At 31.8% G+C, this 18,325-nt stretch overlaps 1 long non-coding RNA gene across 1 annotated transcript; it reads left to right on the top strand.

Annotated features, from left to right (window-relative positions):
* Positions 1 to 5,738: 5,738 nt before the first annotated feature.
* Positions 5,739 to 6,973, top strand: LOC107956758 (uncharacterized). Its single transcript, XR_001700238.2, has 3 exons — positions 5,739 to 5,970; positions 6,083 to 6,138; positions 6,783 to 6,973. It is a non-coding gene; the product is annotated as an uncharacterized lncRNA (long non-coding RNA).
* Positions 6,974 to 18,325: the final 11,352 nt, after the last annotated feature.

Raw genomic sequence — 18,325 nt, 5'->3', positions numbered from 1 at the left:
ATCTTTCAGCTATGGTCTTACTCATTTAGGTGTATAGCCTCCAATCGATTTCATGGTCTAACCATGATCTTTTATTCGCCCTTTCGATCACTTTCCATCCATTCCTCCATTTATCCTCCTATACCTTGATGCTCGAACACTACAGTGTCCCCTCCGCAAGGTCCAGAGCTTCGCTCATCACGGGTGCACACAGCAACACCATATGGCGGTATCTAATAAAATTGTCTTTTTCTCATTTTTTTCTTTTTAACTTCGCCTAAACTTGGCAACATTTCCCTCATATGTATTACATGGATTTATAACTAAATACCATGATACTAAACTAGGATGGTGGATACTCATAACCCGTGCAATCATTCCACATACTTAGCATTTCAAGGTTGGAGTGTAAAAAGTCACATGGTCCTTCTTTTCTTTGTCCACTTAGCTTTCCGAATGCCAGAGCTTCTATTCTCCAAGCAATAGCTTATTGGTTCTTCTACTTTTTTGACTTATATCTCCTGATCATCGCTCCATGCTGAGCTTTCTCATATTCATCTCCTCTAAGAGCTATTAAGGAATAAGTTGAAAAAGAAAAATGAAACAGATTGGAGAAGAAATCTCCTGGGAAGTCATTTTTCAACTATTCATAGCCCTTCTCGCATGGTCCTCAACCGTGTTAAATCCACCAATTAACCATCATTATCCTCCCACTAAGAGATCGGTTGGTTTTAATCCAACTGAACCAGACTTGAGTCCAATATTGTTTCTAACTTCTCTTGTTTTTCCAATAGAGACAGCCAACTTTCTATCTTTTTCAATTTAACCCCTAAAGTTCCAAATTTCCAAGTTTAAAGAAATTCAGGTGTGATATTTCTCTTATTTTCATATCAACATCACAAAATATGAAAATCAAAGTACTTATCAAATGACATTTCCATTCTCAACTATATGAAATAAACCTGATATTACAATTAAACCATGATAATATTACCTTAGAACTTTAGTTTCTCACACTATATATATTTTGTCTCTCTTCAAGCATGAACTCGCCACTTCTAACTTAAAATATATGCTTGCTAGGTTGTGAGAATCTTGATTTTACTAAGGAGTTCCATGAAAAAAAATGATGATTTTTAGCATGGAGGACTTTTAATGGTGGTTAGGGACTTGATTGAAAAGAAATTTTCCTTTCTCCAAAATGTTGGAGACATGAGAGAGATGAAAAACTATGGAAAATAAATTCTATACTTTATTAAAATATGATAATTAATTTAATAATAATATAAATTTAAATATTATAAAATAATAAAAATATCTTCTCATCAAATCCCACATTCAAAAGTTTAAGATTTGTTCTCTATTTCCCAAGTGATCTAATAGCTCACATTGTGACAACACATTTTCTTATTATGTTTTAATTAAAATTTTCAAATTTATCAAGTCACTTGTGGTAATAATTACACTCCATATCCTTCCACTTTTCCACCAATTCAATTTCACCTTTCATACTTTAAATTTCACTCCTTGGCCTCTACACTTTTTAAAACCTTACAATTTAGTCTATATCCAGGATTAATATTTTTTAATATGTTTCTCTTTTCAATTTTTTCCAATTTCCTACTACCTTTTCTACTAGTGCTAATAATTCACATTTTATTTGTTCTAAAAAATCTAACTCCAATTTGCCCAAAATATCACTATTACAACCAAGAGGGTTTTGATGATGTTACAATACCAAACTAAGTCTTTATGTACATGTCAATTTCTAACATCAAACTCATCCAAAATAAATGATATACAACCTCAAGATGAATTGCAACATGAAGTTCCCAAGTTGGAACCTTAGACTTCTCAACGAATCTAAAACCTACATGTTTAAAACAACCAATGCGTGGGCTCGAAGAGCCTAGTAAGTATACTAGGATTTTCCTACTTCACCTTAGTCCTTATTAATGTTGAGTCTTTTAATTATATAAGTTTTATAACCATCTAATATACTTATATAGGAAGATGAAAGTTCAATCATTTTGAAGTTTGTCTGCAAGACTTAACGACTTATAAATAAATCTTTCACATTTGGTAAATTTCAATGTCTTAGTGTTTACCACTTATATTCAAGTATGTCTTATTACCTATAACATATTATGCCTTTACTTCATCATTTTAGTCTCATAATTCCTTTTACTAATTGACAACATAATAATTTGGGAAAAGTTTATCATTTCATACCTTCTTGATATTGTCACTTATAAGTTTGGTACCATTTCTTAATAACCAATTTCCTAGTCACCTTAGGTTGTTTACACTTCATTAATCATTAATGGTTGGCTTAGAATATAACATTTTCCCATCTTATTAACAGTATGACTTACTCAATTATAAATCTTATTAGTACAAATTATTAATCATTAATCGCAATACGAACTAGCCAACCAATCACACCAAGATGATATGCCGAAACACTTACATTTGAAGACTATAAAGTAATGAATCCATAACACACAAGAGTGCTATACCTTAAGGCCTTAAACACTATTGAAACCACATAGACACACATACATCCCTATTGACATGTCAATCGTATCCTAGCTATATGACTAAGTTACTAAGACATTTCATACTTTTTACCAATTGAATAGGTTTAATTTTTAGGGCATATTTATATAGGCATTCATATTCATAAAAGAATTCATCAATAGTACAATAATCACATCTCCAAGTGCCTACTAGCAAATTTGTTGACATTTTATAATCTTTTTAATGTTTATCTCCCATTTAAGTGAGCTCCATTACCAACAATTTTTTATAAGTTTTTTTAATTAATCTTATCTCAACAAGGCTTAATTTGCTTCTTATTACACATTGATTAACAACAAGGTAATCAACTTTAATTCTTAAGGTTCATGATCTCTTTCCACTTAATCACTTTGTTTAATAGTCTTTTAGCATACACAGAGACACACATGTTACTTACTCAAATATGATTAGTTACCTTTGACAATAATCACACTTCTTCCATCATTTCATTAATTTGTTTCTCACTAATTACACCATGGCCTTCAAGATCTTTCTGACATTCTATTCACTAGTTTCATTAGTTTACCACAACACTATATATTAACATATTTGACAAATTTCTAAGAAGAAATAAAATATCATAAACCATGGTTTCATGTTTCATACACATTCATTCCATTTTTTAGCCAAAAGCATTAATTCATGCTTAGTTTTTTATAAGGAACGTATGAAAGTCTAAGGGTACTTACATTGGATGCTCTATCACACAAAATCATGCTTCGATAAACTTAAATCCATCATCAGTTAAGCTTGGGAACCTCTTGTTTAACATTTCATCATTTCCCATACAGAAAACATATGTCAAAATATTAATAAACAATCTTCCTAAACTTTCTTATAACATCTAAGCTCAAATAGCATGTTAAGGAAGGTGATATCATTTCTTACCTTTATGAAGCTTTCTCTCACTAGCCATGCTTTCTCTCGCTAAAATCATCCAAACCCCAGGCCAAAAATGATGTTTTTAAAGGTGGAAATAAGTTTTGGAAATAGTTTTCTAAGTGATTTTAGTAAAATCTCAAAGTGGGTGTTGGAATTTTTGAAGATAATTCAAGAAAAAGAGAAAAATGAAAGAGAAGGAGCTCTCCATGGGGAAGAAGTGGTCAGCTGGTATGCTGGTAAGAGATGAGTTCTCCCATCTTTTCCCCATTTTTAAATCAATTAAAAATAATTTACTAAGTCAAAATCAACACACCTTTTAAATGAGTGGTCCACAGTTAATCACACTAAGGTATTCACATCGAAGGGTTCATAATAATTCCCAGCATTATTTATCTCATCAAATATTATTTCCAATATTCAATCTGTGAGAAATGACTAAAATGCTCTTTGTGGAAATTTACCATTTTGTCCCTTTTAGTCTCAAAGTTCAATTTCTTCATAATAAGTAAGCATTTAATCACTCAAATTCTTTAATTCACACTTAATAATTAATAAGGATCCTGGAATGACAAAAATTATGCTTTTACCCTTGTTTTGGAAAATTTATGTTTAGTCATTACATTTTCTAATCTTTTCGATTTGGTCCCAATCTTTATTACAACACATGTTTCAACTTATTCTTATGCCAATTAATAATTTCTCATTTTTTCAATTTTACACTTTAGTTCTTAAACTTTTCAATTTTTTTGATTTGGTCCTTTTTGTCACATTCTCATTTTTAAAATTCTTTTCATTAATTTTTATATCAAATACGAATTGTTCTTCCATAAGAAAACTTTAACTAACTCGTTTTCCAAATTTTCTCACAAATTCACTGTATTCATTATCGAAATAGTACCACATGTCTAATAGAAAATTTTGGGGTGTGACACCTTAAGCTTTGAACAAAAAATATGGTCTTCTAAGATAATAGTAGAAATAAAGTATTCTCACAAGTGAGACAATAATGTTAAAAGAAAATTTTAAAATCAATAAAAATAACATACCAATGAACATAAAACAAACAACAAAGACAAATTAGTTGAGAAACAAGAAAAGAAAAATAAACAAATTTGATGGATTTCAATAATTTGTCCAACCTACTATAATTCATTTCTCAAATAATGTAAAACACTTTCTAATCAAAGGCAAGTTAATAAAAACAATAGAATAAGAAAAAAAAAACATAATTTGCTTCTAAGAAGCAAATAAGAAAAACATATAATAAAAATAATAAGAAAAGACCTTAGATTTGAAACACATACTTGATTTCTCAATGAAATATGGACAACTTGGATTTGGAATGGGTTTTGTCGTTGCAAACCCAAGTAAGCTTAGATATGGGGAAAAACCAAAATTTATATGAGGTTTTCTTGGGTTTTCAAAAGAAAAAAATCTCAACATTTACAAAGGAAAGATGAATGAGAACACTTCCCTAACTCACATTAGTTGTCACCGCTAAAGAGGGAGAGATGCTAGTTGGTGATCATTCTTGGTTAGAAGTTTGAAGAGAGATTTTTGGGTGCCATACAACTTTGAAGAGTAAATTTGGAAAATGTCTTACGAGATTATAATCTGTTAAAGATTGTGTGACCTTAATCGCGTCACTTGTTGAAGAAATAAATACAATGGCAAAATAAAGGGATCTGAGGAGGTGAAAGGCTGAGGGCAGATCCTTATTAAGCACAAAACTGGACTGGGGTTACGACAAGTGGTGCGCATACTGCACAAGTTGAGTCCGTATAGAACTATACTTCTTCTATTTGACTTTGATTAGAACATGGTTTTTTAACCCTTAAATAGATGTAGTCAAAACTCCTATTGTATCATTTGTTTTTCAATATTAATGAATTTCTTCTCCTCTGACCATGGTTTTTTCTGAAAGGGTTTCCACGTAAAATCTATGTGTTCTTATTTTTCTTTTCTTATTGCTTTGTGATTGTAACATCCTGATTTTATGGGTTAGAAGAATTAAGGTTTGCAAGTAACTCAGTGGTTTCGTATAGACTCTTATGTTTTTCCTTACATTTTAGGATCAAGAATGAGCTTGCTGGTTCAATAGTAAAGCTTTTGTGTTTCTTGGGTCTTATGTTTGAGTCCCCGTAAAAGTTAAGGGATTTAATTTTATTTTTGGCTTTGGTTTCAACTTAAAAAAAAAAAAAGAAATCTGATAGGTCTTTTGTTAAAATTTATTTATTTTTATTATTTTAATCTAATTTTAATATTTTATAAAAAAAGGTAGAAAAGTACCAAAACTTCTCTCACGTATTCCAGTTTCCTTTCACGACAGTTTCTTCCATTTTTTTAAATTTTTTTCTTTCTTTCTCTCAATTCCAGATTTGGGCAATTCTTCTGCTATTATTTTTGTTTCATTCAATTCAATTTTAGTGAACTTGTAGTGCTTCAATTGTTCCAACATCGTTGTTATTAATTACCTTCTTAAGAGTTTAATAGCTCTCTTGTTTTTCGTTTAGTCATATGACTAATCCGGTGAGTACAAGTGCTATTTTTTTAGTTTTTAAATTGGGTTCTTTGATTCATTTATTCATGGTTAAAATTGAGATTCTTATGTGTTAACTATATTTGAAAATTTGAGTTACAGGTTAGTGAGGTTTAGGTGAATCGATTGTTCGTTGTTGCTTCGAATCCCATTCTAAGGTGTGTTTCTGAAACTTATATAATTAGGGATCCTTTTGGCTGTCATTTTTCATGAATTTTAACAAGAATTGGGATGATTTTTGAGTCACATGGGCAAGCACATGGGTGTGTGCCTCAGTTATACGGGTGTGTCACTCATACATACGGTCGTGTGGTCCTATTTTACAGTTTTTGCACCTTTTTTATAAATCGATGTGTTTTAGTCTCTGAATGATTCCGTGTTAGTTTAAGCTCGTAGGAGGGTGTGAGACCTTAATTTTTGTTGAAACTGATTATGAAAATGTTATTATTAGATGTAATGTTGTATTCGTAAGCACGTATTTGATATTGGGGTTTTAGTTCTGTTATTCGTACAAGTTTGGATGCTATAAAAGTGTTGTTACGCTTAATTGAAAACAGGCATGATGAATTCTGACTTTGTTGCTCTAATTATGAGAATGTTCTTTTTTGTATTTCCGTTTGTATATTATGTGCATTTTTACATTTGCATAAAAATCTGGGGTTTTGGTTGTGAAGAGAAGGAAGGTTGTTTGGGTAGTTAAACTGCATAATAATTCGATAAGCGTTACATCCACAGTATATATATATCAATTCAGTTTCATATTTTCGTTTGAGTGACTTGAATTCACTATTGTGGTGTGTAGGGTGGAAGGGCCTACCATAGCCCGATTGTGGTGTGCAGGGTAGTCGGAGTGGTGTTTTGGTTGAGTGGGTGGAACTTTTACTTGTGCATTCGTTTCGCATTGGTTTATATTTTGTCAATATGATTTTTTTTTTGTTGAAATGTAAATGACATGATCTATTTTATTCTATATGAATAGGTGCTATGTGTTAATTGAGTTTCTCTGTATATTTGTTAGTTGTTCACCATTACTGCTTTACTTTTATTTCGGACTCACACTGAACTCGTGTAGCTCACTTCCCTTTAAATTTTCTTTCTAAGTATCTCGTGTAGCTAAAGCTTAGACTCAGTTATTTGGAAATCTCGAAGTTACGCAGTTCGGTTTGATTAAATAAGTTTTATTATGAGTTTATAAATTACGTTTTATGGATATTTTTGCAAATAAATGTTAAGTGAGTTGTGGTATGACCTCCGTAATTGACTTGATTTGATGTTTTCATACATGGGTTTTGTTTTAACAATATATTATTGTACCGTTGATTGATCGAATTTTAATGTATGGATTTTCAAGTAACGTGAATGGTTAGACTTTTCGCTGCAAGTGGGTTTTCTTACTTAAGTCTTTAAAATTATTAATTGGATTTGGATTTTAAAGACAACTTATAAATTTGGTAAAGTGATTTAGCTCAAACTAAGCAAAGTGATTTAGATTGAGTTACAAGAAATTAATTCATGACTTGTTTTCAGGTCATTTCGATGGTCTATGTAATTTTTAGGATTCGGTCGAAATTTTTGGACTAAATTTTAAGGTATTACAGCGGTTGTTCTACTGTCATTATCGACATTTATTATAACATAATCAATAAGACATTTTACATAAAAAGAGCCTCATTTTACTTTTGACTTGAAATTTGACTTACATTGATCAAGTCATTTTACACCAAACAAATAGCGGAGAACAAGGAAAATATTTTATTTAAAAGCTTTTGCATGAAACAAACACAACCTTGACTATGGATTGTTCTCTTATTAAAATTGATTTCGATAGTTCTTTGACGCCATTTGATGAATATTATCAAATCATGATTTTCTAAATTTTTACTTCATCAACTTTTTTCTTTCAAATTTAGCTTTGGATGTTCTATTGTTACAATTGAGGGTGCGTTTAGTTTATTAAATCGTACATTGTAGCTCGTAATGTTACTTTTAAGAATAAGATGATATTGTTTGGATTTTCAACATTTTAGTCATTCGTAATCGTACATTCCCAAACAGTATAAGATATCATAATATAGAGTATAATCTTATTACAACGCATTCCATATTTACATATTAGATTACAGGCATAATTTTAAATTTTGGACTAATTTATCGTTTATTTTTATTATTTAAACAATTTAAGTTTTTTTCTCAAATAAACTTTAAGAATAATTAAACACAAAATATTTTTTCTTGATAAATATTTTTTTTCTTGATAGTGAAATGGTAGTTATCATACTCTAAAATTATAATTATTACAATTAATCTAACATTTTATTTATTAATATATTAATTATCATAGACAATGCAATCACTTCTCATAAATTATTATAATTATGATTTATAAATTTATTTCAACAATGTATGACTACTTATTAATACATATTTTTTTTATAAAAAGTAAGAATTGTAAAAAAATTATTATAATTTTATGGAAATTGAGACTAAAAATATTAAAAGAACTAAACTTGTTAAGAAAATAAGTTCTATAAAATGGAAATTTAGTAAAATGTGGTTTTAGGTAATCTTACATTCTATTCACAAAACACTTGCACCATGTTTGGTGGAGGTGTAACAACCCGTTTTTCAGTAGTGTCAGAAACAGTGGTTTCAGGGCCACAAATCTGACGAGTAAGTTCGTAAATATTATTATTTAATATTTATGAGCCAAATATAGTTTTAAAAAGGTTTTTGATATGGTAATTTATGTTATATGAATGATTAATTAAGTTCAAGTGGTAAGACCCTAAAGTCAAGTGGTTTTAGAAAATGAGGTAATGGGATCTCGTTTCTATAAACCGAGTCGTAAATATTTTTATAAATATTTACAGAGTGTTGTTAAGGTTGTATTCAATTTTCGTTAAGAAATTTTAATGTTTAGATAGTTAATTAAAGAAAAATGACTAAATTATAAAAGATGCAAAAGTTATTAATTTAAGCACTAGGATGATTTAATGGCCTAAGTAGTAAATGTGGGAGGGCCAATAGGGAAATTAATCCCTATTTTGGATAGTGGGCGGTAATGGGTATTAAATTTAATGAAAAATTGAATAAAAATTTAGTATAATGGCAATTTTGTAATTAAAACAAAGTTTAAACAAAATTAAGTAAAGATTAAGTCTTTCTTCTTCATTCTATCTTCAACTTTGCCAAAAAACCATGGAAAATTAAGCTTGGAGAATCGGCCAAACATAGCATCTTGCATGTAGGAGATTTTGAGTTCCGTTTCTTTTAATTTTTATGTTTTTTTTAGATCATTGCAACTAGGTTTAATTAGTCTATACCTTCGTTTTTAAAACTGTTAAAGATTTTAAATATTTTCATTAATGAATCTTTGTGATTTTAGATGTTAAATGATGAATTTGAAGTGTTGGTTGGTATTTATAAGTATTTTTATTAAGTGATTTTTGACGAATTTACTGAGTAGGGACTAAATTGTTAAAATAGTAATAGTTCAAGAATTTGATGTGAAATTGTTGCAAAAATAGGCTGAAATGGAAGCTAAAAATATTCTGCCGTCATGAAATTGCAATAAAAATGGTTAATTTTTACGTTTTAGGCTCAGGGACTAAATTGAATAAAAGTAAAATATTAGGGGCAATTTTGTAAAAATTTCAAAAATACTAAATTGCATAAAATAATTTTTTTACTATCTAAATTATTGAATTGAATGAAATTATTAATTTAGATCAAGTTCGAGTAAAAAATTGAGGAGAATAGAAAATTACCAAAAAGCCCCTATACTTTGATATTTCTACAATTTAGCTAGGTAAGTTCGTATTACATCTAATATGTTATATTAAATTCTTGATATTGATTCTATTCCAAGAATCGTGGTGATTATAATTATTGAATGTTGGTTGTTTAAAATTAATAATGAAATTGAGTTGTACTTGAGATAATATATCAGGCTTTGTGCCTAGCAGGCTTCCTACCGTTGTATTATATCAAGCTTTGTGCCTAGTAAGCTTCATGCCAGTGTATTATATGAGGCTTTGTGCCTAGCAGGCTTCGTTCCGGTGTATTATATCAAACTTTGTGCCTAGCAGGCTTTGTGTCGGTGTATTATATTAGGCTTTGTGCTTAGCAAGCTTCGCGCTGGTGTGTTATATCAGGCTTTGAGCCTAGCAGTCTTCATGCCAATGTGTTGTATCAAGTAAGTTGTACTAAAAATATTATTTCCATTATTCAATGTTATTTCATTTGATTCAACGAGTATGAAAAGGAAGGGATCGGTAAGCATTCAAAAGACTTATGTCATGAATCTATGAAAAGGAATAAAAAAAGTAATGTTCAATGAAAATATGTTTATGTTCATGAAATTGATGATTTCAAGTGATGTTATTCATGTATATGACTTACCTTATGATATTTCGAGTGAATTATGAGTATATGCACTAACTGGTGTATTGATGATGATATATAGGCTTGTGTCAAACTTACGTAATTGGTCTATACTTATGCTTATGTCTTGGGTTATGCAAGTGATACGAGTAAGGAAATGTAATAAAATGGTAAGTTCATAATTGAGATGTAATGTGATAATGTAAACACATTGATGGGTCGAAGGGTTTACTTATATGTGAGAAATTTACTTAAGTTATGGATGAATTTATCTAGGCTGTGGATAAATACACTAATTTGTGAGTTGATAATGTCTTTTAAGCTAAAGTAAGTAAATGGAAGGTTTTAAAGTCTTATGAAAAGGGTTAATGATTATGTAAAATGTCTTATACAATCCTACTATGTTAGGACTAATAAATATATGTAATGTTGATGGACCTACTCATTTGTGAGTCGATGATTATGGTTTGATAAATCTTGTGGCATTGGTATAGGTTTATGTTTACCTTATAAAGTTCATTATTGAAATGGAATGTTATGTTTAAAATTTATACGAGCTTACTAAGCATTCATGCTTCTATTGTTATTTTTCCTTTACTTTTCAAATTATATGAAGCTCGATCGGTTTGGAAGTTCGTCGGAGATCTATCACACTATCCAACGATTATATTGATAGTTCTTAATGTTTTAGCAAAGGTTATAATGGCATGTATAAATGGACTTGTGTTTGATGTTTGTTTAAATGTTTAGACATTGATTTTGGTATGTATAAGTTGGTTGTTTGGTGCCATTTTGACGATGGTTACATTATGATGGTTTGGTACTTATAATGTGTGAATGGTATGGTATAAATGGTTAGTTTATACTGAAGTGATATAGGTCAATTTGTGATAAGTTTTGAGATGGAAATGAATTATGTGTTGATGAATGAAATTTGTCAAGTACATGTATATGTTTAAGTAAATTTTTATGTTTGCATTTGAGGTACCTATATGACATATTGGTTTAATGGAATTGTAACAACCCAGTTTAAGTTAAATCAGAATAGTGGTTTTAAGACAACAAATTTGAGGTCAGAAAATTATTATAATATTATTTTTGGTATTTACAGCATGTGATTATATATGTGTGAAAGTTTCGTAAAGAAATTTTACTGTTTGAATGCTTAATTTGGTAAAAAGGACTAAATCGCATAAAGCATGAAAGTTATGCTCTAAATGCTAAACGTGTCTAATAGCTATAGAACTTTAAAGTAAAGGTCCTTCAGTGGTAAATAGGTCATTTGTGAGTTAGTGGATGATAGTGGAGTGACATTTGGTGTAATTACTCATGTTTTTAATGGTAAAATAGTAAATAAGTAAATTAATGATAAAATAAATAAAACCAAAGCTAAAATTTTGTCCATCTTTTATTCATTGGCCGAATATTGAAGAAGAAAGACACCATTTATGAACACTTAGGGGTCGACACACACATAGCTTGATAAAGGTACGATTTGAGCTCGGTTTTTGATAATTTTTACGTTTTTGAGATCGTTGCTTCGTGTTCTAGCTAGCCCATGCCCTAATTTTTGAATTGGTTGATGAATTTGTGAGTTGCCATTGATGATAGCTTGATTTTTTTGAATGTTGATGATGGGAAATGAATAATTGTTGATAGATTAATATGTTTTGTAAAGTGATTTTTGACAAAAATGTCAAATAGGGATTAAATTGTGAAATATGCAAATTGAGTGGTTGAAATGTGAAATAAATGAAATTTTTGGGCTACTAGGGGCACTATAGTAATTCGGCTACGCTTGGGTTATATTGAATTGTGTGAATTTTGTGTATTTGTGAAATAGGGACTAAATAGAATAAATGTGAAACTTTAGAGGCTAAAGTGAAAAAATGTCCAAATAGGTATTTTTGGATGAAATTGAATGAGTAGGTGATTAAATGAGTTAAATTTGAATTCCTATAGATCAAGAAAGAAAGAAATCAAATTTAGATCGGGGGAAATTGAAAGTTCACGAGTAGTTGATTCGATCCGTTCGTTTCCGTACGAGGTAAGTTCATAAGTAAATAAATGTTTTTGAATTCAAATGTATATGTTTTATATATTTTCGAATTGATTTAAATATAGATATATACATTGCCGAATTGATTTGTATATGTATACATATATATTGACGAATTGATTTGTATATGTATACATATATATATTGTCGAATTGATTTGAGCATTGGATGACTAGTTTTCGTGCATAAATTGATTTAATTACGAAGTCGAAAGCTCCGAATGAATCTTAGGAAATGTATAGGATACTGATGTCATGATATTAGGACTTCCGAGGTGTGATTTCGTGTAAGACCATGTCTGGGACATTGGCATCATATATGATTCGTATAAGACCCTGTCTGGGATAGTGGCATCGATATGCATTAACATGTAAGACTATATCCGAGATATGGCATTGTACAAGCTTTATATGATTTTTGTGTGTTCTTAACAATTCCGCATGTGAATTTGAGCTAAATGTTTCAGGTATGTGTGAAGTTTATATTTTCATGAAATAATAAGGTAAGTTTAGTACTTAATGTGATAATATGAATTTATATGAGATAGTTAAATGTATATGTGTTTGAGATTTATTTAAATTCAACCTAGTTGAATTGAATTATAAATATCATTGAAATTATTTATTTGCTTATGGCTTACTAAGCTTCCAAAGCTTACTTTGTGCATCCTTCCATTGTATTATAGATATAAAGCTAGCTTGAGCTCGGGGATCATCAAGAATTATCGTCACACTATCAATCGCCATTTTGGAATTTTGAAAGCTTGTTATTATGACATATGGCATGTATAGACTATGGCTAATTTTGAATTGTATATAAGTTGCCATGCGAAATAGGTTGTTAGATACACTAATTTTTATGTACATTCGGTCATGTTATAAGCTCTTTTAGGAAGTATGTTTCGAGGTATATATGAGTGATAATGTTCGGTTATAAGATTTGGCTTGAGTAATGATTTAGTTGGTTGATGTGTTTTGTTATAATGTAATATGATTCGATGTATGTTAGTTGGTTCGAAATTTGAATAGTAGAATGGTTATGACTTGGTTAAATTTTAGTGTATGAATTGTATTGTGAAATTGGTTTGCACGGAAAAGAAGTATGGTTTGCATATGAGATATGATTAGTAGACATGAATTGTGATAAATGACTGTGTTAGACTGTATTGTGTTAGGTAATGTCTCATAACCCTAATTCGGCGATGGATACGGGGTAGAGGTGTCACATTTTAATTAGTATCAGAGCTACGGTTTAGTCGATTCTAGGACTAAAGTAGCGTGTGAGAGTTTAGTTATACATGTCATATTTATATACTGCAATAGTGTGATGAATTCTTGACAATTAAAAATGTGTTTACGTATAGGAAATGGATCCCGATCGAGCAGTAGCTGAAAATGTTGAAAGTAATGCACCCGCTCCCATTCAAGGGGCAGTGCAATCTGATTCTAGCGTTGTTGTTATTAGCCACGAAGGAGAGGCAAAGCAAGTCTTTTTTTTCAAATGATGAATGAGTGGTTAACAGAGTTCGTTCGATCGAATCCGGGTGCTCAACAACCTCCACCCTCGCAAGTTCCTGTAGCTCCCTAAGTTATTGATCCGATACGCTCGAGTAAGCCACCTATCGATAAGATTCGTAAATATGAGGCCGAAGAGTTTAGAGCTACTGTTGATGATGATACTGAGAGAGCTGAGTTCTAGTTAGATAATACTACCCGAGTGTTTGATGAATTATCTTGCACTCCCGATGAATGCATCAAATGTGCTGTTTCCTTGCTTAAAGATACCACGTACCATTGGTGGAATACCTTAGTATCTGTGGTTCCTAAGGAAAGTGTTACTTGGGAGTTCTTTTAGAGTGAATTTTGGAAGAAATATATCAGTCAGAGATTTATAGATCAGAAACGTAAAGAATTCCTCAAGTTGAAACAGGGTCGTATGACAGTGACAGAATATGAGAGGGAATTTGTGAGACTCAGTAGATATGCTCGAGAATGTGTATCACTGAAGCACTCATGTGTAAGAGGTTTGAGGATGGTTTAAATGAAGACATTAAGTTATTAGTCGGGATTCTGGAAATCAAAGAGTTTGTGGTACTTGTCGAGCGAGCATGCAAAGCTGAAGAACTCGGGAAAGAGAAAAGAAAAGCTGACTTTGAAGCTAAAGATTCATGAAAAAGATCATCGAGTAAGTCATTTCAATCGACATCAAAGAAGTTCTGAGATAATTTTAGCCGTTCAAAGGCTACTGTGGGTTATTCTATTTGAGATTGAGACAAACCACCTGTGAGTTCGAAAACGACCTTAATAGCTAGTGTTGGTAACATCAGACTTAATCGAACTGAGTGCAGACATTATGGTAAACGTCACTCCGGTGATTATAGATTGAATGATCGGGCTTGCTTTAAATGTGGATCGTTAGATCATTTCGTTCGTGATTGTCCCGAGTTGGTTGAAAAAGACACTATGCAGAATACGAGACCGAGTAACACGGCAGCTAGAGGTAGACCACCCAGAAACACGGGTAATGTGAGTAGTAGCCAGAAGGGAACTAAAGACACTACTGTTAGATCTAACGCTCGTGCACCTGCCAGAGCTATGCTATTCGCGCTCGCGAAGAAGCTTCGTCTCTAGATGTTATTACTGGTACTTTCACTCTCTATGATACTACTATAATTGCATTGATAGATCCAGGATCAACTCATTCTTATATTTGTATGAATTTAGTATCTAGTAAGACTTTGCTTGTAGAGTCTACTGAATTTGTGATTAGAGTATCGAACCCTTTAGGCAAGTGTGTATTGGTAGATAAAGTGTGTAAGAACTGTCCGTTGATGATACGAGATTTTTGTTTTCCGGCCAATTTGATGTTGTTACCATTTGATGAATTTGATATAATTATGGGTATGGATTGCCTAACGTTGCATGATGCGATTGTGAACTGCAAACGGAAGATGATTGATTTGAGATGTCAGAATAATAAGATTATTCGAATTGAGTCAGATGATCTGAATAGGTTGTCGGCTGTGATTTCATCGATGAAAGCTCAGAGTTATGTGAGAAAAGGGTATGAAACTTACTTTACTTATGTTCTTGATACAAAAGTGACTAAAAAGAAGATTAAATTTGTCCTAGTTATGTGTGAATATCCAGATGTATTTCCCGAAGAACTACCGGGATTACCACCGATTCGAGAAGTTGAATTTGGTATTGAACTAGTGCCAGTAACTACTCTGATATCAATAACTCCATATAGAATGGCTCCGTTTGAGTTAAAAGAATTGAAATCTCAGTTGCAAGAATTAATCAATAAAGGATTTGCACGACCGAGTTTCTCTCCCTGGGATGCTCTAGTATTATTTGTGAAAAAGAAAGATGGAACTATGAGAATGTGCATTGATTATAGACAGCTCAATAAAGTGACAATCAAGAACAAGTATCATCTACCTAGGATAGACGATTTGTTTGATCAGTTGAAAGGGGCTACTATGTTTTCAAAAATAGATCTAAGATCTGGTTACTATCAGTTGCGAGTAAAAGAATCCGATGTGCCAAAAATTGCTTTCTGAACGAGGTACGGACATTATGAATTTTTATTTATGCCTTTTGGATTAGTGAATGCTCCTACAGTCTTTATGGACTTGATGAACCGAATTTTCGAACCGTACTTAGACCGATTTATTGTCGTATTTATTGATGATATATTGATTTACTCACGAGATGAAACTAAGTATGCCGAGCATTTGAGAATCGTGTTGTAGACTCTGCGAGATAAACAGTTATCTGCAAAGTTCAGTAAATGTGAATTCTGGTTACGAGAAGTTGTTTTTCTGGGACATATAGTGTCAGCATCGGGTATAAGAGTTGATCCGAGTAAAATTTATGCAATAATGGATTGGAAACCTCCGAGAAATGCATCCGAAGTTCGTAGTTTTCTGGGACTCGCAGGCTATTATAGACGATTTATGAAAGGCTTTTCAATGATTGTGACTCCATTAATGAGATTGCTTCAGAAAGATGTAAAATATGAATGGTCCGAGAACTGCTAGAAAAGTTTCGATCAGTTGAAAGCCCTATTAACTGAAGCTCCAGTGTTAGTACAACCAGAATCGAGATAAAGAATTTGTGATCTATAGCGATGCATCGTTGAATGGCCTGGGTTGTGTTTTGATGCAGGAAGGCAAAATCATAGCTTATGCCTCGAGACAGTTGAAGTCGCATAAAAAGAATTATCCGACATACTATTTAGATTTAGCAGCCATTGTGTTTGCATTGAAGATTTGGCGCCATTATTTGTTCAGTGAAAAATGTCATGTGTATTCTGATCACAAGAGTTTGAAATATTTAATGACTTAGAGAGATTTGAATTTGCGACAACGAAGATGGTTAGAGTTGCTAAAAGATTATGAGTTAGTAATTGATTATCATTCAGGAAAAGCAAATGTCGTGCTGATGCATTAAGCAGGAAATCTTTGTTTGCTCTACATGCAATGAATACTCAGTTGACTCTATCTGACGACGGCTCGATTGTAGCTGAGTTGAAAGCGAGACCGTTGTTTTTGCAGCAGATTTGTGAAGCTCAGAAAGTTGATAATGAAATATTAGCAAAACAAGCTCAATGTGATTCAAACCCTGATTCAGAGTTTCAAGTTGATTCTGATGACTGTTTAAAATTTAGAGGTTGATTATGTGTTCCAAGAAATTTAGAGTTGATTCAGATGATTTTGAATGACACGCATAATAGTCGTTTATCTGTTCATCCAGGAAGCACGAAAATGTATAATGATTTGAAACAACTCTATTGGTGGCATGGCATGAAACGTGATATTTCGAAATTTGTTTTGAAATGTTTAATTTGTCAGCAAGCAAAACTGAGCATCAGGTACCGTCTGGGTTACTACAGCCGATTATGATTCCCGAGTGGAAATGGGATAGAATCACGATGGATTTTGTATCGGGTTTGCCTCTGTCACTGAGTAAGAAAGATGCGATCTGGGTAATTGTCGATAGACTGACTAAGTCGACTCATTTCATTCTGGTATGCACGGATTATTCATTTGATAAGTTAGCTAAGCTATATATCTTTCAAGTTGTGAGGTTGCACGGAGTACCTATGTCAATTGTTTCAGATAGAGATCCGAGATTCACATCGAGTTTTTGGAAGAAATTGCAAGATGCATTGGGTACAAAGCTGCACTTTAGTATTGCTTTTCATCACAGACAGATGGTCAATCTGATCGAGTTATTCAGATACTCGAGGATATGTTTAGATGTTATATTTTTGAGTTTGAAAGTACGTGGGAAAAATATTTGTCGTTGATTGAATTTGCATATAACAATAGTTTTCAATCAAGTATAAAGATGGAACCATACGAAGCTCTATATGATCGTAAGTGTCAAACACCATTGTACTGGACTAAGTTAAGCGAGAATAAGAGTCACAGGGTTGATCTAGTTAGAGAGACAGAGGAAAAAGTGAAATTAATTCGTGATAGTTTGAAAGCGGCGTCAGATTGATAGAAATCTTACGCAGATTTAAAACGGAAAGATATTGAGTTTTAGATCGAGGATAAAGTGTTTTTAAAAGTGTCATCGTGGAAGAAAATAATTCGTTTCGGTTGTAAAGGCAAATTAAGTCTGAGATTCATCGGGCCGTATGAAATTATCGAACGAGTTGGACCAGTGGCTTATCGGTTAGCATTACTGTCTGAATTAGAAAAGATACATAATGTATTTCATGTGTCGATGCTTCGAAGATATCGATTTGACCCTTCACATGTTATTTCCTCGACCGAAGTTGAGATTCAGTCAGATTTATCATATAGTGAGAAACCGATCCGAATTCTAACTTGTGAGATCAAAGAGCTGAGAAATAAGAAAATTACATTAGTGAAAGTATTATGGCAC

The sequence above is a fragment of the Gossypium hirsutum genome, chromosome D07 (assembly GCF_007990345.1).
Source record: "Gossypium hirsutum isolate 1008001.06 chromosome D07, Gossypium_hirsutum_v2.1, whole genome shotgun sequence".
NCBI lineage: Eukaryota > Viridiplantae > Streptophyta > Magnoliopsida > Malvales > Malvaceae > Gossypium > Gossypium hirsutum.
The sequence above is the reverse complement of the archived record's forward strand: the minus strand, read 5'-3'. Positions and strand labels throughout refer to the sequence as shown.